The following is a 21,410-nucleotide window of genomic DNA, read 5'->3' on the forward strand; positions in this document are numbered from 1 at the left end:
CCCTACCTACACAAAAGTAGCATTCTTCCTGTTCTGGCATGCAGGATGTATTGTTGCACTGTATCACAACTTTTTATTAAATAAAAGGAGTCTGGCCAGAATGATTTCAGAGAAGGTTGGTTGGGTTTTTTGTTAGGGTTTTATTTCCTTTTTCAATAGGACTCTGTGCTTCTATGTGTGTGTGTTGGTTTGTGTACAGAGCAGGGTCAGGGGGACTGTGACTGACAAGCACAAATGCTGTTTGATTACAGCACAGGATGTGGTCTCATCACATTTCTGGGAGGGGAAAGAAACACCTACCTGAATAAAATCCCAGTTTTTTTGCTCTTGAACTGATTGAGGCTTTGCCATTCACTTCACCACAAGCCCTAGGGGACTAAAGAATTTAAGTTTCTCAGGATAACACCCATGACGGAGCAGCATTATTGCAAATCAGCAAGACTCAGTGATGTTTTCTTGCTGTAACAACTAGAGCTCTCTGTTCTTTGGGTCCAGCAGCTGCAGCAGTACTGGTAAAGTGCAAACCACATCAGAGGGGAGCATGAGACACCTTGGGTTTAACCAAGGAGCTGGGAGGTGTTGGCCCATCCATTCATTTGCCAGCAGGCAGCCCAGAGCAGCCATCCTTTCCCACCAGAGCCACTTCACTCCTGAAGAGCACTGAGATGTGTGAAAGGCTGGGGCTGGTACCCAACAGCCCTTCAGGAGCCTCCTTTGTCCTGGTGTGAGGCAGATGTATGTGCCCACGGAGCAGGGAGGGAGCAGCAAGGGCCAGCACAAACATTTGGCTCCAGACCTTCCCAGCAACTCCTCTTTCACCACCCAGAAGACTTTCTATATCTTTGCAAACTTTTTGTTAAATTACTTGCCCATTATTTTATGCATGTAAAATGTATATTCTTGTACATATTTCATGGTTGAAGGTTCTTGTCTCACATATCAGAGGCATAGGAAGAGTACTCTGACTCTGGCAGGAACATCCATCTCATTTTAGTGGAAGCATAATTTCTTTGGGTTATTTTCAGGGGGGACATGCTTTCTTTGATGATTAACCAGCTAATACCAAATACATGCCCAGACAGCTAGTGGACCACATACAAGCAAAAAAGGCCTTTGATATCTGTATATTAGCTGTGCATCTGTGGGTATTGCTTACTCTGCCCTGGTGCATGGTCACAGGAAGTAACATCTGCCCTGCAAGTGCAATGGATTAAGACTGTCAGTAACTTGCACTGGCCTTTCCATTGACCCCCCCATGACATTATGGGTTTCTTTTGAAAAACCAGATCTGGTTGCTAGTGCAAGCGCACACACAAAGATACACTGTTTATTTTGAAACTGCAGATAACTGAAATGAGCTTTGGTTTGTACTAGCTGTGAATTCCTATGCATATATAATTATATTTTTTTACTCATGGGCACTCTTCTATGAATATATAAGCTCAGCTTTCACATACTGCCCTCCATCATTAGGGTGGGACTGAATTTATTTCAGTTATGTACAAATAAAGACTTGACAGAGGTGTTTGGCCTTCCCATAGGGACAGAAGAGACTTATAGCAGATCTGTTCCCCCATCCTGTACCTGTCTCTGAGTTGTCTATCTCAGTAAACTATTTGGTTAGGTCTTTTAGGTAATGAGTTTCAAGCTTGTTAACAGGCTGGGGCCAAGGTAACACCTGTGACTGACTGATTTACCTGGAGAATTGGTGAAGCTTTCTCAAAATGCTCCTCTGATTTCTTCCCTTGAACCTCACTCTAGCACAATGGCCTGAATCATAGAACCACAGAACCATAGTACCACAGAATCATAGAAAGGTTAGGGTTGGAAGGGACCTTAAAACCCACTTAGTTCCAACCTCCTGCCATGGGCAGGGATGCTACCCACTAGACCAAGTTTTTTGGGTGCCATCAAACCCTGAACCCACCTTCAGAGGTGCTGTGAACCTGGAAAACTCAGGCAAAATCCCATAAAAGTATAAAGTGTTGATTCATGTATTTATGGTGGAGAATCAAATGACCTCTTCTGAGAAGGGGTTATGTGCTGGAAAAACAGGACGTCAATGTAGTGAGTTTGGGAAGGATTCCCACGGGACCCAGTCTCAGAGGCATAAAAATGCAAACAATCCTTGAAATAAAGTATGAGTCAACCAAGGATGGAAATCAAGCTGAGGAGCCCAGATAGCTCATGAGTAGTTTAAGCACATGCCAGGCCCAGAGGAAACTCCTAAGCTGCCAGCACCATTGCCTGCAGATTTTGCAATGGATCTTACATTTCAGGGTAGCTAAGAAACCTACCTTGGATTGAGATCCTATGAGAATTGCTGCTGAAGGAGAATAGCTTACAGCAGCCTGAGGCGCAGAAATGGCACCCAGTCTCTGTCAGAATTTGTTCTGAAGCAGATAAGCCCTGGCTTGCCAGCCCTAGAGCAAGGTGTATAATCTTCTGTGAACAGGTAGAGTGTTCACTGGCAGGGCAAGCTCCTCTGCAACTCCCCCGTCTGCCTTGGGGCAGCACTTCTCAGCATGATGAGTTTAAATCTTCCTGCACATTTCAGCTCTAGAGCCTCTTCTGTCTGCTCAATAAAGGTTCTGTTTCTGGTTATTGTGGACGTGAGCTCTTCCAACACTCTTGCCCCCAGAAGTTCCTCACCTGACAGTGGCCTTGGGATACCAGCCAGGGCCCATCTCACACTGATGTTTCCTGCCTTTGAGACTTGAAAAGCTAAATAGCAAACACAAAGAGTAGGAAAAAGGAAGGATTATTATTGTTATTAAGTTGTGAACTGACTATTGAGAGATTAGCAGACTCCCTCCCAATCACCCAGCAAGTCTGCATGACAGCTGGGGGCATTGTCCATAATTTCTGCACCCTTTTCTTGTTCCTTAGGCACAAGCATCTCTCCTCTCTGCTTTTGCTAATCAGAATGATATTTCAGTAGCAATGGTTATCAAATAAGCCACTGAACATCAATGAAACAACCCTCAGCCATTTCTGGGCTAAATCTCTCATGGTGAGCGAAGTGAAGGCTGCAGGTCTCAGCAGGTGGGAACTGCTGGTTTACCCCATACCTGGCAGAAAATACCTTTAAATTTAATCTTGGCATTATGGCACTTAAATCTACCAGGGGATCTTGGTCTCCCTAAATGCCAATGCCTTAAATGTGGTATATTTTGGTTTGTTGTTTTGTTTTTTTTTCCATAAATACCCTAAAAAATAACCCTAAATGGCTGACTGTGGCCACACAAGGTGCTTGCAATAGGACCATGAGTGAAAGCCTGTTCTTATGGGAATATCTAATAATAGGATTAACCAGCCTGTCTTGATCCTTTTGTATTTCAGATCAAGACCATTCCCAAACCCTGACACAGCAGCTCTCACAATGCAGCCTGGAGCTCAACTGAATCCTTAGCTTTATCATTAATATGAATAACAATGACTTAAATTTCTAGTCTAGCCACTTAAAATAATACAAACTTAATCGACTGAAGACCTGGGGAAAAACAACATGTTACATATTCCATTGTTTTCTTCAAACCACATTTGTAAACAGTCATAAAATACACTGTAAACAATTACCTTCAAATGCAGAGCCAAATGCTGCATCTCATAACTCAAACCCACAGGTAATACAAGCAATCTCTTACAAATTCAGGGCTCTCATTTGGCATGCAGGACCCTTCACTCTCTGCTCATGTGGCATTCACCAGTTCCTGAGGTAATTTTTGAGTTGTCCTCAACATCTTCAGTTTTGCATAAATTTTGTTCCAGATATATTGAGAAAAGCTCACTCTGTTTTACGTCTCTCTGTCACCTGCTTCTGGCTCTTGGGCCATGGTGAGCAGCAGTTACTGTAATAGGTGATGCTATTCATCACATCCTAGCAGAGGGTGTCCCAGAAATATACCATAAAATGGTGATAGAATAAGCCCCTCTGGTTAGAAACATAGAGAAACAACATTGTCTGTGATGTTTGGCCCTATTTGGAATAAATCCATACAAATAGCTGAGAGCAGCCTCATTTCTCTCTCTTTTTTTTTTTTTTTTTTTTTTTAACATTTCAGGAGTTACCATCTACAGAGAATCTTTTGTTTCCCATTTCTTGTTTCCTTACCACTTCCATTTAATAACACAGATCCAATGCAGATTAATCTGAAGTCACATCCATAAAGGCACTGGGTACAATGGCCCATTCACACTGGCCATTTTCTGGTATTCTGATGCAGTAAATTGCTAGGCTCTACCTAAGTGGCCTGTGGACAGAAAAGTCCCGGAGTTAGGTTCCACTCTACATCCAAAGACAATAAGGGCAAATACAGAGATTAGCTGTGAAGGAAAAATATAATAAATAAAAGGAAGTTGTGACCAGTACACACAAGAACCTGGCTGCTTGCTACCTCAGGAGACCAGGTCATCCTGCCTTTCCCTACAAGAGACAGAAACCCTTTTGCTAGGCTAGTCACAGAATTGTCAACCCTGCATGTCAGTAAAATGAACCTACTTTGATTTAGATCACTCTGGGAATACCAAGTCTCTACAATAGTACACATGGACAGTTTGAACAGTACAATTCACCTTTACCTCACAAAGAACAACCTTGAAAGAAGAACTAGGGCTACATATCTACATACACATTTTAACAGTAACTAGGTTGTTCAACCATTCCACTCAGTTCCAAAACTGTGCTTCCAAAACCACAAGACTCTGCCTTACTCAACACAATTTCCACTGCCTCCTGATCTAGAATCCCAAAGGTTAGTGGCTATCTTTAGAACATAAAGATACTGCATATATCTAAAAACATTCCTTAATCGCTAGTTTTCTTGACTAATTTTTATACAAGAGACGTTTTTGCTCCAACTTCTGGGCACTGTTCTCTCCAAGCTAAGAAAGTAGCTCAGTGATTAACTCCCCACATCCATGTACTACCCAGCTTGTTTAGCATGATTCACTTTTCCAGAATGACCTCTCAAGTCCAAGTTTCACACATCACAGACAAGACCATAAAACCTTTTGCTTGGTGGTACAGCTGCTCAATGCAAAAAATACTAGACCTCTCACCCAAAAAAAACTCTAATCAAGAACAGGATACACAAATTTGGAGGGATGCTGCATTGTAGTTAAATAATTAAATACTGGATTACAGATCCAGTTAAATCTATTTCTCTGGGAGCCTCCCAGAATCCTTGAACCCTTTTCCTATAAGAAGCATTTCCTCAGTTGTCTCTGTGAGTGACTCTTCTCTTCATGAAATAGAATTTTGCACCATGAAAGGGTTAGCCTGGATATCAGCACATGGATGGAACCAGAAATCAAATCTTCCAGAGCCTGGTTTAATACTGTGGTTGTTGTCATCAGTTAATGCCTCTGTAGTAGCATTTCCATTACTGGTCCTGACCTGCACAAGCTACTCTGAACCAGGAACAAATCCACCTGCCTCTTGCTGTGTGTGCTGGCACTTGCCTCACAGTCTTCCCAGGATGTTAAACCACAAGAGCCTTCTCCTTCCAAACAGGCAAGGAGTATTAGCAGGGTTTGGAGTGGAGTTTAATTCAGGCTAAAGATGCAGTGCTGGAGCAGCAGGGCAGGCAGCCAAGGGCTCTTTCATAACTGGGTGGGTACAGCAGTGTATGTGGGAAGAATGGCATGCCTCAGATGCACTGCAGCACAGAGCACATCCAGCACAATGCTGGCTCAGCTCTGCTGGCACCATATCCAACTGCTGTTCTTGTTTGAGGTCAGACACAGCCTGGCCAAAGGCCTTTTGTACCCCAGCCCCAAATACTGGGTGAATTCTCCACGCAGCTCTGTTCAGCTCTGGGTTGATTGCATGTTTGGGTTGCCAGTTTGTTGTCCTTTGAAGTGAATATCCAAGCAGGTGGCCACAATGGCTCCTGGCCACAGTCCTTCCTTCCTTCCTGCCCAAGAATGTCCTCCATGACAAAAACTTTCCATGTGCTGCTAGCCAGGACAGGAGGGGAAGCAGGAGAAGGTGCTTGGAGAGACACAGGGATGTTTGTGAGTCCACTCTCCATGGCCTCGGTTGCAGCTTCACCTCCCATTCAACTGTGAATTGCACACTTCGAAAGTGATACATAAGGGTGGTGGAATTTGAACAGCAGCAAAAGCAAAATTAGGGGGAAAATCCTGCCTGCATAAGATTAGTGAAAAACCAGAGGGCTGTGGCACTTGCACGAGGAAGTGATTTTATTAACAGCACAGGGCATGATGATCCTTGATAGATTCAGGATTTCCATTCATTTCTCTGTTAATTTCTTGCTCTTCTAAGGAAGAAGTCATACACATTGTACCTTGATTCTTTGAGTAAACCCTCATTGATCAAACTGACTTCTACTTTTTGCACATCCATTTCAGAGTGAGCTTTAAAAGCATTATTTCAGAAATTCCAATTCTCCTTTGAAATTACATTAAGTTAGAGGGATCAAACAGATATGAAGTTAATGTAAGGGCGGGGGGGGAAAATGTTCTGGAGATGCTAGAAGGGACAATTATGATGGTCTTGTATGGCTTTCTTCATGAGCTATAGAATTTTACCTGGCAATTTGTGAAGGAACACTTTGATAATAAAATCAGGCCATTGCCAGGCCTGACAGAACCGTGTGCCAAATGAGCAGCAGGCACACCTCTGCCATTAACCTTTGCCCAGTAACAGAGACAAGGAAACAGGAATAATGCCATCCTGTAACAAGAAGTAGAGCCTTTCTCCCCTGTACAGCACTGTTTCTGGCTCAGATGGAAGGCTGGGAAGCAGCTTTGAACATAAACCTTCAATCTGAAGTTTGCTCCTGCTCAAAGAAGCCCAAAGTGTGGCCCAAAGCTACTCAGAGAGAAGCTGTGAGTGCATGGTGAGTGCGTGCATTAGAGAAAATGCTGTTTTCATCCACCCAAAGCATCTTGTCTATGGAAACTAAAGCTCTGTGGCTTATGGTCTGATTCAATTCATTCATCCTTAACCATGTAGCCAGAACCTGTCACACAGTCTGTCTGTAGCCCATGGGGAAAGGCAGGTAGAGGCTTAGATGTTTCCCTTGGGAGAGGATGATTTTCCATCTGGAGGTGTCCATCTCTACTGGTCATGGCAGGATCATACATGACTAGGTTGGGTTGAAAGGCAAATGTTAAGATGAATAAAGCCCATGAGAGAATTTTCAGCCTGCAGTTGTGCCAGTATAACTCCATGAAGTGCTGTACCAGAGCACTGCATGATTTTTGATGCGTTTTCAAGCAAACTAGAGGTTGATGCAAAATTTCACCCCAAAATGGAGCCCTTAATGCCTTCATGCCACAGGTTTTCTTCAACACCTTGGGAAAGTCACTTTTCTGTGATTTTTAGGAAGACATCAGAGAGGCTCACAATCAGATCATCATTCATCCACCTTGCAGAGTAGAGTTGCTGTCAATGAGCTGAAGAGTCCCGCTGCTGGCACAGTACTGATCCTCCTATTTTTTCCAGGACCTGTCTCTGCCATTTCTAGGGAGTAATATTGTGTTTTCACTTGAGAAGCAGTGGGGAAAACAAATTGTGGGAGTCCTTGGTTCAATTCCCTGCTCAGCTTGAGGCAGTTCAGATATCCCACCACTGGAGAGCCGTAGGCACAGCTGCTTTTCAGACCCACAGTGGGTCTTTCACTGATCTTGTCCTTATATCTAGAAAGAGACCACAAAATCCACCTGGTAGGACATGTCCTGTAGCAGAGGGGTTAGGGTATTACTGGGGAAGACAAAGGACATGTGGCGAGGAGCCAGGTAGGTATTTTGCATTTAAATTCTGGGAGCAGGGGTGAGAAGGTTCATTGCAGTGTATCAGACTCTGTAAGATCCTCTGGGAGCTAAACCTCACTATCTTAATTAACAGAAGGGAATGAAAGCTGGATTTCTGGCATACCCATCTGGAACATCCATCACAAAAATCATAGTTTCATTCCCCAAGCTGATAGTGCTTGAGAAGGTCCTGCTGGCTGCTGCTGGGGAAGCCTCCAAAAGCTACACCAGAGGGGTCTGTGTTAGGAAAATCAATAAACTTGCAGCATGGCTCAGGACCTTTATGCATGATTTTACTGGCCTCTTTCCTACACAAACAGTATTCTGATGACTATTTGCCTTTTGTGATATTTATTTAGAAAGAAAGATTTCCTCTGTCTTAAAACTATTTAAATCTGTCTTCCCATTCAGACCACTAATCTGATATAGAACAGTACATGGACTTTCATCCAATGCCAAAGAACTGAGAACAAAACAAGGTATCTCTGAACTGCAGAGAGGGGCAGTGTGGGGACAGGCAAATCCTCTTGGGCCCTGGAGCTTACACAGGCTCAGGGAGTTTTACTTGCACAGTCTGCCTACAAACTGCACCACACAGCATCTGCATTTCATCTTTAATGAGGGAGTCCTGCCATTTCAGTTCTGATTTCTTAATGCTTGGTTCCTACAAGCAAAACAATGTCTCTTTGCTCCCACTGTTTGAAATACATGAAAAAAATGGTCAGTGGGAAATGGAACTAAAATTGCAGCATTAACCTCATATGTGCTGTAGCTCTGTAAGCTGTAGGAAGAACAGCCTGAACCAAACAGCAGCAATACTGCCTGGGTTAGGGTAGGAGAAAGATATTGAAGCTGACTCAGATGAAAGATGCTATTGGCTATTTCCTTTTTTTATTATTATTGAAAATAAAAAGAATACTGAAGTTTTGTGTATGCTTTATATATGGTTAAAGAAGTTAGCCTCCTTTCTTGCAGTCTAAGTGGATTTGACACTTGAGGAGGGGTCATCTGACATTTTTTGGACTCATTTTTTTTATTCTCCCCACATCATGAATTAAATATGCTTCTTCTCTCTCTCTCGTCTTTTCCTTCAATGTTCCAAGAATTTATCTTTTACTATCTCTGATTTTTTTTTGTCATTTGGTGGCTTGCTGTGTTGTCAGTAATGTACCAGTCCACATAAATTTCAACAGGTCCAGTAATAGTGGAGGGTGCCCATGGCTGCTTTTGAATGCTATTTTCCTCCCTCTAAAAGGCCCCATTCCTGTGATTACCTTCTGCCTGGTCACTGTGTACAAGCCAAGAGCTCAGCAGTGTGGGAGTGTGACAATCTTGAGACATTTCCACAGTACCCGGGGCAGTAAATTAAGGTTGACATGACCCACGAAGCACATGGCAGCTCCATTGTCAGAGCTCGTCTAACAGGAGAGATTGAATTTCACACTATGTTTGATATTAAATCTCTCCCAAGCACAAGCTGACTTGGCTGGGTAGAAAAGACATTGGAGGATCAACAGTGAGGTTCTTGGCATGGGAAGGTGCTAAATACTCTCTGCCTTCATTTGAAGCATCGCCTTGCAGCCTCACTGAGCTCAGAGGTGCACAGGGGTTATTGAGGCTGTCCCACGTGCCTGTGCCACCCCAAAACCAGCAGCTGCACCTTGCTCCTGACCTCACTCCCAGCCCCTCTCCCTGCAGACTGCGTGCTCACTGTCTCTCCCTTCAGGATTCCTCAGGCTCCACCACCCATCCCTGATCTTCTGTGTCCCCTCACCTTCTGCAGTGTCCCAGGATTGTCTTACTTGCTGCTGAGCCAGGAGGAGCACGTGCTGCTCTGCTGGCCACCCCAGCCCAGCCACTCGGCCAGAAGATGGATCCTGCTTGAAAGCAATGACAGGTCACCTTTGGCTCCAGCCAGGCATCTGAAATAAATAAGTTGTCCAAACTCTCCACTGATGGCACAGAAGAAGTTCTTTGCAATAGGGAAATTGTCTTCTTTTAAGCTGGCAAAACGCAGTGCTTAAGATTCCACATGCAAATTATTCTGAAACTGAAATGAAAAACTAGACTGAAAGAGTCCATTCAGGAAGCAAACACAGGAAATCAGAGAATCACAGAAAATCACAGAATGAGAGAATCATTTGAGTTGGAAAAGATCTTTAGGATTGTCAAGTCCAATCAAGTCCAACCATAGAATTGCAGAATCACTTAGCAAAGGGAACATATATACAGTAATTCTCCCATTGCATTCTCCTTGCAGCCCTCATGAAGGCCACTATCTCTGTGAAATCCACTTGATTAGTGGGCTACTCCAATTACATTTGATTTTAGCAGTGGCTTGTTTAGTTCACACTGGATATTGTGAGCAATTACTCTGGGGATTTAAGGTACTGGGATATCTACAACCCATCCAGTGGGTAAATGCAGTTTCCAGTTCCATCACAATTGGTGTGTGCTGGAAAGCCAGACACCAAATCAACATTTCACAGACATCTGTTTGTGCCTGAAGATGTAGATGTGTCCTTGGATACCTTCACAGCCTTTGTTGCATGTCTAGTTGATGCTGTTCAGGAAAACTTGTTAGCACAAAATATTCAGAGAGTTTAAATAGCTCAACCTGAAATAGTCCAATGTGCAATTTTGCTCACAGGGTTTTAAGGAATGAAAAGGGCTTTTGAATCAATTAACATAACTTTTCTCATAGGACACTGCATTTCTCCCAGTTATGTGATATTGGGAAGAGGATTTTCATTTGTACAATAGTAGAGTACTTTTCTGTCTCTAGAAAGGCCACCAATCTTGATATGAAGTCACTATGGGATGGAGAAATGGCTGCTTCTCTTGCCACCTTTTTCTTCAAGGGTTAGTTACCTTCATTGTTAAAACTCAGACTTCATCATCAGCTTGAAATTGTCTGGCTTCAGCACTTCAGCACTTAGACATTCACTAAAATGGTCTCCATAAACTGAGAGAACCCTTTAGAATCTGGTAGTTTCTTCATGAGTGGATGTGTAGATGTTGTAACCAATTCAACCACTTCATTTCCTTTGGGCTTGCTGAACAGAGTACTTTGTATGTCCCAGGTGTTTTGCCTGTGGAGGTATTTTCTTTAATCCTTAAATCATTGTAATGGTATTTCTGTCAATTATAGGCACCAAAGCTGTGTGTGTTTTTACACTGTTTGGGTAGAATTAACTCCATACTTAAAGTGTTTCTGGTCCCTACTAACCCCTTGGATAAACCATGACAGCAGAACTCAGTCTGATGAGTTTTACCACAAACCTCTGGCCTCTGGATAATTCTGAACAAATTTTTTCTCTTTTCCCCCATGTATGTACTGCATTACAATATATTTTATCACAGTTATCTGGCTGACCATGCAGTTCTTATCCCTGGCTGTACTACCAACTTCAGACTTTTCCCCAGATTCTCTCGGTGAATTTTTTTTCCCAATTTCATTCATAAAATTTCTGACAAATATTCAGATGGTTCCTATTGCTATGTCTTGCTTCCAGAAACATCCAGAGGCTTTTGGGGAGCTGTCAGCATGAGATGGTTCTTATGCTCTTTAAAGTGCACTGACTACTGTGTTCCCATAACTCTCAGAGATCCCAGTGGAAACTGGAATCCTCAGCCTGGTCCTCAAGGCAATGTCAAAGAAATATATTAACAATTCTGTTGGATATTAAAAACACATTTCCCCACTCTGTGGTGTGATTGTAAAGACTGATTGGCTAAGCATGAACAAAACTAAAGCTTTCAGGATTTTTAACATATTTTTCCTCGTAATTTTAGTTTTATTTATCAATACCCATTTCAAATATTTTTATACTCCTTGCAAAATGTCATAGTGCATGTCATAACAGGGGAACCAGTATGCCAACAAATATGCTCTGCATAGCTTTTGCTTTCTGTAAAGATTCCAGTCACTGGGCTACATTAAAATAGCTGTACCACTGTGCTCCTTTAGACAGGCCATGGTTGGTGTTTCTCTCCCTGGGTGAGGGCTCTCCTCTGGGTGAGCTGACAACATGAGCACCCACGCTGTCAGATCCCTACGAGGTCCCAAAAAAGTCTCACCAAGGAAGTGGTTCTGGAAATGTCCTGCTTCTACACAGCTTTTAGAGTGCCTGGGACTGACTTTTCCTCAGGTACCAAAAGCAGCTGGACTGTGTCTCTTTAACCCAGGCCACCTGGCAAAGCACTGAGGAAATGAGGTTGCAGATGTTCCACAGTCCTTCACAATCTGAGACTTTCTGTCTGCTCAGGGAGCAAAACAGACTCATAGGAGGATAAATTCAGCTGTACACATGGCTTATGTGACTAAAACAACTGCACATATGTATAATGAGATAGAAAGAGGTGCATATACATGTTCATACATAGGCTGCTTTCTTTCTTTGAGGCACTTTGCTAATTAATAACTAAATAAAGGCTGTGCTACTTAGTAATTCAGTATCTTCACATTTTCTAGTTGCAATCTACTCTGAGTCTCCCCAAAGGTCCTACACGAGCACTGGATTACTTACATTGGCTCAGGCAGCAGATACTCCTGGAGTGCACTGTGCACCAGGGAACAGAAATACCAGCTGAACTGAAGGGAGCAGTGAGGTTTGCAAGAGCATCCACGCTGGGAAGCCCGGGATGAGCATAAGATAATTTGCATTTTCTTCCAGTTGGCATAAGAAACTACTTGCCATATCTTCAGCTGGCAGAAATCTGTGCAGCTGCACTGGCTTCTGATCGATTAGCTTCTGCTGATGCAGGTGATGTGATCCCTCACAATGACAAATAAAAATGGTCACACATCTTTGTGCCACACCACCCAAACCCTTCCCAGCAACCAGGTGATGTGATCCCTCACAGTGACAAATAAAAACGGTCACACATCTGCGTGCCACATCACCCAAACCCTTCCCAGAAACTGTGCAGTGGCAAAGCACACCAAAACTCCCAGTGGCACTTGGAAGAGAGAAGTGGCAGGAGGCTCCCAGCAAACTCTTTACTAGAGAAACACAGGCTACTGAGACACATTTTTGTCTCTAGATTTTCATTGGATCATAGAGTAATTGGAGTTGCAAGGAACATTTAAAGGTCATCTAGTCCAACCTGCAATGAGCAGGGACATCTCCAGCTAGATCAGGTTTCTCAGAGCAACCATCGTCCTTGAATGTTCTCAGGCAGGGGTTATCTACCACCTCTCTGACAAAACTGTTCCCTGGGTTCCATTGCCCTGATTGCAAAAAACTTCTTCCTTAAATGTAATCTAAATTCACCTTCTTTTAGTTTAAAAGTCCCTTCTTGTTCTCAGTGCTCTTCAGTGGCTACTTGGTCACATCCTGCACTTTCAATCAGGGCTTCATCTGTAGTGCAAGATGCAGCTCTGACCAAAAATGGGCTGGCTATGATTACATAATTACTCACTTTCCAGCTCAGAGATAACCTAAACCACCCATCAGGGCTGAAGATCAGACAGGTTGCTTTGAATTTCAAAGACTACCAGGTTCACAGTAACCCTCTGTGAAATCAGTGCTGATTTCTAACAAGCAATAACAAACAGTGATATCACCATTCATAACTAAAACACCAGTCATAACTAAAACAACTGCACATATGTATAATGAGGATGAAAATGTTTGCTAGCAAATGTTTTTGGAAGTTTTTGGCTATCTGACTTGATTGATTTACTCTTCTGAATAGTATCATGGCACCTATGGCAAAGTTGGACTAAAAAGATTGAAAGCACATAATAAGGAGAGCATGTAACTTAGCAGCAGGGACTGCCTTTGGTTCTCATCTGTAACTTGATAAATGAGAAATAAACCCCATGTAACTCAGAAAGAAAAGAAAAAAAGAAGGCAAGAAAAGTGAAATAAAAATAAACCCTTGAACTGAGAAACCTGGGTCAAGAAATCCAACACTGCAAGAACAGAAAGTGCTTCAATCTGTATTATTGTTCAAGGCAAAGGTGACATGCCAGGTCTGGGGTGGGACTAAATTCAGATACAAGTTATAAGCAGTGCCAGTACTCAGGAATGCTGGAATTGTTCTGCTGAGATTTCATTCACAGCAGTGTGCATCAAAGTGAGTACCAGACAGTGCACTGATGGAAATTGGTGGGCCCAATGCAGTTTTTTCATTCACGGAAATGCATAGCAAAGCATGTACCCACACAGCATGTTGATGAAAATTAGTAGAGCTAATGCAATTCATATGATGAATCTGACTTAAAGAAATATTGCTGGCATCACAGGATGTCAGCTGGGGCTTTTAATTCCTAACTGGACTCGTTCAGACTGGCAGCTCTGTCTGGCTGGGCTCAATGCAGGTGTTTTTCCACTTCTGGCTGCTATTTTTCCCCAGGACGACATGGGCCAGACCTCCACCGGCCTCCCTGGGCACAAGGTCAGTTTGGGGGGCACGTGGGGATGAAGGGGAAAACTTTTACACAGCCAAACAGCATTCTGGCCTCCAGCTCTTGAAAAAGATTCCACTGTCTGCCAAGCCCTTCAAACTGCCCAAACACTTTGGAAATTACAGTATCTCATTTTGCTGCCAGTTGGGAAACTTGTTTCACTGCATTAACTGTCAGAAAACAGAACACACTTTTTCTGGGGAAGGATATCATTATTATCAAAGTGCAGAGTTAGACTCTGAGCACAGCTTTGTGGTGTTTCACTTATGGCTCCCCACGAGGGCCCTATATCCAAAGGCAGCACAGGAACACTTCTGCATTTTTGTCTAGGCTGAACACCTACACTTGTACCAACTATAGAGCTCTGGCTTGTGTCTCCCACCCACAGCTCACATTTCTCTTGGATTAGTGTTCTCCCATCAGTGCTATTAATGCAGTCACATCAGGAGATCCAGTTGCTTTGTGGCCTGGAAGGCCCTTCCATCCCCATATTAAAGCCCTCTAGGCAATAAAATAGTTGGGCCCTAAGGATTTTCTTGGAAATGTGCTCTGAATGAGCAAACAGAAAAGAAATTAGTGCTTTGTTGATCCTCCTGGATCTAAGATCACCTTTTGCTTGGTTTACTAAGAATTAATATGCACTAATAGGGATAAATGGGAAGTTGAACCAGCTTTAAAAAGTCTTCGTCACATGATGTCTTTTAATATACCCAGTGAATATTTCCAAGGCACGTGTCTCTTTGCAAGCGGAGGCTCCAGTGAGTGTCTGAGCCATTTTGCACACATCTTAGATGCACTTTCCTCACCATCCATGCCAGAGAAATCTGGACTTGGGATTCCATTCAAAGGGAGAAAATTAACTTTGGACCATGAGTGCCACATGCTGGTCCCATGGGCAGAACAGGAGGGCAGAACTGGTATTTGGGCATAATCAAACCTCCCTTCCCTGGATAGGTGCTGGCTGCATGGAGAGGATTATAATATGTACAATTTAATAGGTGAGGGAAGAAGGCAAGAAGAACCAGCTCTCCAGCCTGGATTTATCTGACCTTGGTTTAGGTGTAGGAAATACATGGATGTCAGCGGGCCTGTGCCCATATAAAGCAGTAGTCTGAGCAAAGCAAAGCTTTCTTCTCCCTCCAGATATTTGTTCAGTTCACCAAGATCTGAGTCACAGATTTGTCTCTACCTCCATTTATTATGAAAAGAGCCCATGGCAAATTCATTCCTAACTTACACATGCTAGCAAGGTGTCTGTGTTTATATGGGCAAATCTATGGGATGAAGCTATATTTGGATATTAGCCAGGAAACAGTCAGGGACAGGCCCTCTTATGTGGTCAGTCATACTCATCTAGTATGTAACTGTTGTTCTTATTCTGAATAAACATCCAGCAACGATGAAAGTCCTCATCACACCAAAGTGCTGTTTTCAAAGGGAATTGCAAAATCTGTTTCCTAACAGGGTTTCTAAACACACAGCCTTAAACTTATGCTCTCTGAAATCAATTACAAAACTTATAGGTGACTTTTTTCAAGGCTACTTGAGGCCCATAAACTGCTATGCATGGCAGAAAGCTCCTTGAACACTGGCTTGGTTCAATGATTTCTCTTCCTTGGTTTCCCCTTCCCTCAAGGCTGCTAAGCTCTGAGTTTTTAACAAGCTGACACCTCTGAATGCACATTCCTGCTTACCTTCCCAAGGTGCTGCTCCCTATCATTTGGTCTTGTGAAGTTAATTTATGAAATGTAAAGAAAATATCAGACAGTGCCAAGGTCCCAAGGGCATAAATAGGTGTTAATGTCCCTGCCCAGCTTTCCCTGAAAGCCCCACACACACTCCTACCTGTGTCCCAGGACCCCATTCCAGCTCAACCCAGGGACATCAACACCATCCTCAGCTGGTGACAGTCTTGTCTGCAGCCTCATCTCCATTTGCTCCTGCCTGGACCTTTGAGTGGACCCTGGGCTTTGATCCCCAGGACCACCTCTCTCCATTTGGAGAAGGTGCCTATTTGATCCCAAGTGTTGGCAGGATTGGTCATTAAAGATGTTGGGTGTTTTCTGGGTTAACATGAGGTTACCTATAACCTTAAAAAAAAAAAAATTACATTTTTCATTGATTTTGTCCTCTTGCCACAGTATTGGAAGCAACCAGAAGAAAAAGCAGAGCAGCAAATTCAGAATTCACCTTGAAGATGGATAATTCTGTGGAATAATTCTGTCTTCTTTGAAGGAAGACATACAGGAGATGGGCTCCATCCTTCCCTAAAAGTTAGGAATGGGGATGACTTTATGACTGATCCCATTCATAGGATCTGAATCAACTGCATTGTTTTTATTTTGTTTGATTAATTACATGTGTCAAAAGCTTAATTTCAGGGTCATGCAGATGAATAAGTTAGAGATTGTAATATCCCCTGGGAATGGTGGGCACAGTATTATCCAGGTGCTCAGTCTAGACCTGAACTGCACTCCCAAAAGGCCACATTATTTGCAGGGACAGGAGACAACATCAAAGTCAAAGCAGGACTTGGATTCCAGAAGGTGGTGGAAAATAAAACACCCATCTCAAACCCCATGCCTCTGTTCCGTGAATAATATCAGGAATATGTCTATATCTCCTAACTGCACTGCTTAGCCTCTAGAGATACCAACACCTCCCATTATGCCATGACCACACTGAAATAATTCCTGCAATTTCTCATCCTGAAATAATTCCTAGCACTAAAATACTCATCACCCCTACACCACCTGTGGTCACTGAATGCGCCTTACAAACATCAAAATACTTTCCAGCATAAATCTTCAAAACTCTTCAAGAAACTGTTTAACAGCTCCTTTTACTTTTTACCTTCTGCACTAAGAAAGGGAAGTGGCAGTAGATGTTATGAACTTCAGGTATTTACCACCAGGCAGCAACTGGCAGAACAAGAGGACACAGTCTCAAGCTACGTCAGGGAAGGTTTAGGTTGGATATTAGGAAAAAAAAATCACTGAAAGAATAATAAAATACTGGAATTGTCTTCCTAGGGAGGTGGTGGAATCACCATCTCTGGATATGTTTAAAAAAAGACTGGGCTTGGCACTTGGTACTATAGTCTAGTTGTGGTGTTAGGGCATAGGTTGGACTTGATGATCGTAGAGGTCTCTTCCAACCTCATTACTCTGTGATTCTGTGATTCTGTACTTCCACTAATGGTAGGCCACAAAACTGACTATGAGGCCCTATCAAGACATACCACAGGCTGTTTTCTAGTCAGTCCATGCAGATCTCTCTATTACCAGTGAACAGTTAGACAAAAATGTCCTTTCAACTCTGTCTGCCTGGAAAATTCATCTTACTCTTAAAATCAGTTGGAAATTGTATCTGGAAATCATTGGATAAGTTAGTCTTAGGGTAGTGTTTTCTGGCACAAAAATAAGCTAGGCTAGGAAAATATTTTACTCTCCGTAGGGTCATTCACTTCTATGTACAAAATACAACTCATTCTTTAATGGGAACAATTGCCTCTAGAAATGTGAATCATTCATGGGTGGTGCCTACAGCTTCAGTCTTGAAAGCAGTGAGAAACGTGAGAAGGTCCTGGGCTGAAATGGGGCTTGTGCTGACTGAAATGAAGCACATCAAGTGATGGTCACTGTGCCAGGCACACATTCCTCAGGGGGCAGAAACACAGAGACACCAGCATCACCCCAAGTGCCCTGGAGCAGTTTGCATCTTCACAGAAGGGCTGTGAGGAGTTCAGCCACTGAGCACCAAGTAACTTGTGGGGATCCTCATCTGGACTGATCTGCTCTGCTATTTGCAAAATCTGCTTCCTCCTCTTTCTCATTACTTCACGCCATACTGCCCATCCAGTTGAGAGAACCTGGCCTCAGTTAGTGTGACTTTTAAAAGATTTCAAAATGAGAATAATTTGGGATTATTTGAAGCCTTTTGCAGAGTAAATTGCAAGCAATTCCTCCCACTCTCACGATATTTTCCCAGGCCAAAGACAAACATTTGGGACTATTGGTTCATATATGCTGTGGATCTTCAACACTGAGATTGGAGAAATGCACACGGGCTGAGTGGCACCTGGGCTGACCTGCAAACCAGTTCACTTTCCATGGAATGTTGGCATAACACAGAATGAGGGGCAAAATCTGCAATCAACTTCCTTTGGCCACAGTCTTGAACAGCGTGTGCTGAAGGGAAATGATAAAAGCAGCTCTAAGAAGGTCAGAGAAATAAGTGGTTTTCAGCTGCATCCAAACACAGAGAGAATTAGTTTGTACTTTGCTGCTCTGTGCATGTGCAGAAATCACCAAGGGAGCCAATACAATAGAGCAACAATACACCTGAGGAGCCCAAGCAGGGGTCATTGAGGTCAGGGAGACACTTCCACCATCTTTTCCAGGAATTCCCCTTGGATTAATCATAAAAGCTCAACCTCCAGCAGTCTCAGTATTTAAAATATGCCCAGCACCAAAGACAAGCACCCAAAGCCCACAGTTCCATGTTTCAGCAGGTTAATTTTGTTGATGTGCCTATACCAAGAACAAGTTCCTCCAGGAAGCTACCCCACTGCTTCACTCAAAGCATTTAGTAGGCAAAAAAAAAAAAAAATAAAAATAAAAAAAAAATAAAAAAAAAATTTAAAATCAACCCCCAAACCCTGCTTTCTAGAATCAGAAACCATAAGGCAGAGAGTTCCACTTTGTCACTATCTGCCGAAATATATAAATAATCCAAAATCTGAAGTGTGTGTTGGACAGCACCCTCAGGCTATCATTTTACACCCAGCTGTTATTCTCAGAGGATTCTCAGTAAATCCAGAAATAGACCCAGCCGGGAGTCGGGAACATGCTCAGAAGAGAATGTCGCCATATGGCAGCTCCTGACTGTTGCATAAATGTATTGATCAGCTGAACCAGCTTCAGGATGTCTCTATTAAGGACAGTAGCATCAAGGGGATAAGTAAAATTAACAGAAAGACGAAAGAGCACCTGAACTGTCTGTTCTTTTCCATTTAAGCATCCTCTTGTCCAAAGTATGACACCAATTGTTTGAGAAGATCTGTTAGTTCAGTTTAAATCTCAAGCTTAAAGGAAATTCCTAAATAAAAATCAAACATAATAATAATATTTTATTGCTATGACAACCCAGAAAAGCATATTAGCAATCCAAATGACAATATTCTTCCTCCTCTTTCATTGACATTGGCAAAGAAAGAAATTATGTTGGAGTTTTTAATGTAAGTTTTCAAAAGTGAAAGATGATCACACATTAAAACCGACCATGAAAATAGAATCCTGAAAGAGAATTTTCTTTAGATGTTTAAGCAGCTAGTGAGTGGGTTTTGAACTGTGTGCTTTAAGCCAGAGAGGAACCTGTTGCAAAACAAGGTCTCCCATTCACCTGTGTGACCAAGAGAAAAACCACTTTGTCACAGAGTCACAGAATGGTTTGGGTTGGAAGGGACCTTAAAGATCAGCCAGTTCCAACCCCCTGCCATCAACAGGGACACCTTCCACTAAACCAGGTCACTCAAAGCACCATTGCTGTCACCAATAGTCCAAGACCTGCTCAAGAGCTGCAGACTTTTAACTTGGTCTGGGACACAGAAGTCTTCATTGTGTCCCTTTGGTGACAGGTGGCACACCTGGAGCAGCAGGTCACAGGAGGGGACAGCTGCAGTGGGCCAGCTGAATGAAACAGGATGGAGCCAAAATGTGGGGCTCCTAAAACTATGTCCTGCAGCTCAGAATCTTGTAGGGACCTCACCATGCTCTGACAGCAGAGCCAAGCAGGAGCTGGTCAGGATGGCTCAAATGGATGTCAGCCACCAAATGCCACTTCCTCAGAGAGTGAGATTTAGCAGGACTGGGATGATAAAGAAGATAGAAGGAAAGATATTCTGATTTCAAAAACAGGTCAAACATCAGGTATTAGGCTGCATATTCCCCCACGCTTCACTAACAGAACAGCCTTTCTCAGAGCGACAAAATGCCCTTTTTCTTGCTCTCTTCCTGCTGGAATTGTCTGAACCCTGAGGAGCCTGTGCAAACGTATATTGTCTCCCCAGAAGTTTGGGGGTGTCTAAAGACAAAGGCAGGGCACCTGGCAGGTCCACATAACAAAATCATCCTTGGCACAAGCCAAACTCTACAGGAAAACCTTAGCATGGTGCCCAGGAATTTCCTCACACAACTTCCCAACATCAGCAAATGGATACATTTTTCTCCATTTTAAGTGTGCCTGCATGGTTTATCGTGATATTTCAGACCCAGAGGCATGATAGGGCCTGGGGTTTAGTTTTGGGATTAGCTTGTGCTGGGCATTCCTCTCCATGAATAAAGAATGGCACCAAGGAGCTCTGTGTTGAGGTTGATCCCAGGCTCTAGATGAGAGGATAAACCCAGGTTTTCGATTGCTTGGGACTGTAGTTGCTGTCTTGAACTTCTGGAAAAGCTGAAGCTGCTCACCATGACACCAAGCCAATTTCATAACTGGGTGACCACTGAAGAAGTAAAGAACAGCAAACAAACTCGTCCTGAAAAGTTTTCTGTATTGCGTTTTGGGTTTAAAATGTTTGCAAAGAAAGTTCTGTTAGTTTAGAGAGCTGTTGGCCGAAATGGATACATTTTCCAGGGAAGTCAGCCAGCTTTTAAACGAGGCCAAATCTGTTTCCACATGGAAATTGGCTCATTTTTGGAGTATAGATGAGTTTTGCATAAAATATATTGAATTCCTTCCCCCACCCACAACCATATACACTTTCATGTATCTTGATGGGAGAACTGCTATTCCACCATCACAGGGAAATGCAATTTCAAAAAGTGCAATATTATGTAATTAAAATGCCAGTCATATCAGTATGGATGAAACAGAGAGGAAAAAATATCTGGAAAACAAAGATTATCCAATTCAGTCAGCTCTCAGAAATGCTTTTTCAATCTACCTAAGCTCTTCCAGAAGCTGCACATTGGTACAACATTGTTGTTCTTTCAAAAAATAATCAAAAGCCTCAGCAATAGAAAATAAAGTTTGGGAAAAAATCCACAACCCATGACATAACTATTAACAACTGTGTGGTATATTGCCATTAATTAGCAAAAGGCTAGTTATACAACTTGTTCAACCTTAATAGATTTCATCCTGAGACCATTTGGACTGCAAGTTTGTTCCAAGAAGCACACCCTCCTCGAATGAGGAGTATCATGGCAAA

General features: G+C 42.8%; 1 long non-coding RNA gene across 4 annotated transcripts in view; it reads right to left on the reverse strand.

Moving 5' to 3' along the window:
* Positions 1–7,530: 7,530 nt before the first annotated feature.
* Positions 7,531–21,410, reverse strand: part of LOC110473294 (uncharacterized) — a 46,800-nt gene continuing 32,920 nt past the window's right edge. For 2 of the 4 annotated variants that reach the window (XR_002465859.2, XR_013339793.1), the window contains exons 5-6: positions 9,557–9,704; positions 7,531–7,668 (exon numbers count right to left, since the gene is read on the reverse strand). This is a non-coding gene — a long non-coding RNA (uncharacterized LOC110473294). The remainder of the gene's footprint in view (positions 7,669–9,556; positions 9,705–21,410) is intronic. The other 2 variants (XR_013339794.1, XR_002465860.2) reach the window with 2 other exon arrangements.

The sequence above is a fragment of the Lonchura striata genome, chromosome 4 (genome assembly GCF_046129695.1).
Source record: "Lonchura striata isolate bLonStr1 chromosome 4, bLonStr1.mat, whole genome shotgun sequence".
NCBI classification, from domain to species: domain Eukaryota; kingdom Metazoa; phylum Chordata; class Aves; order Passeriformes; family Estrildidae; genus Lonchura; species Lonchura striata.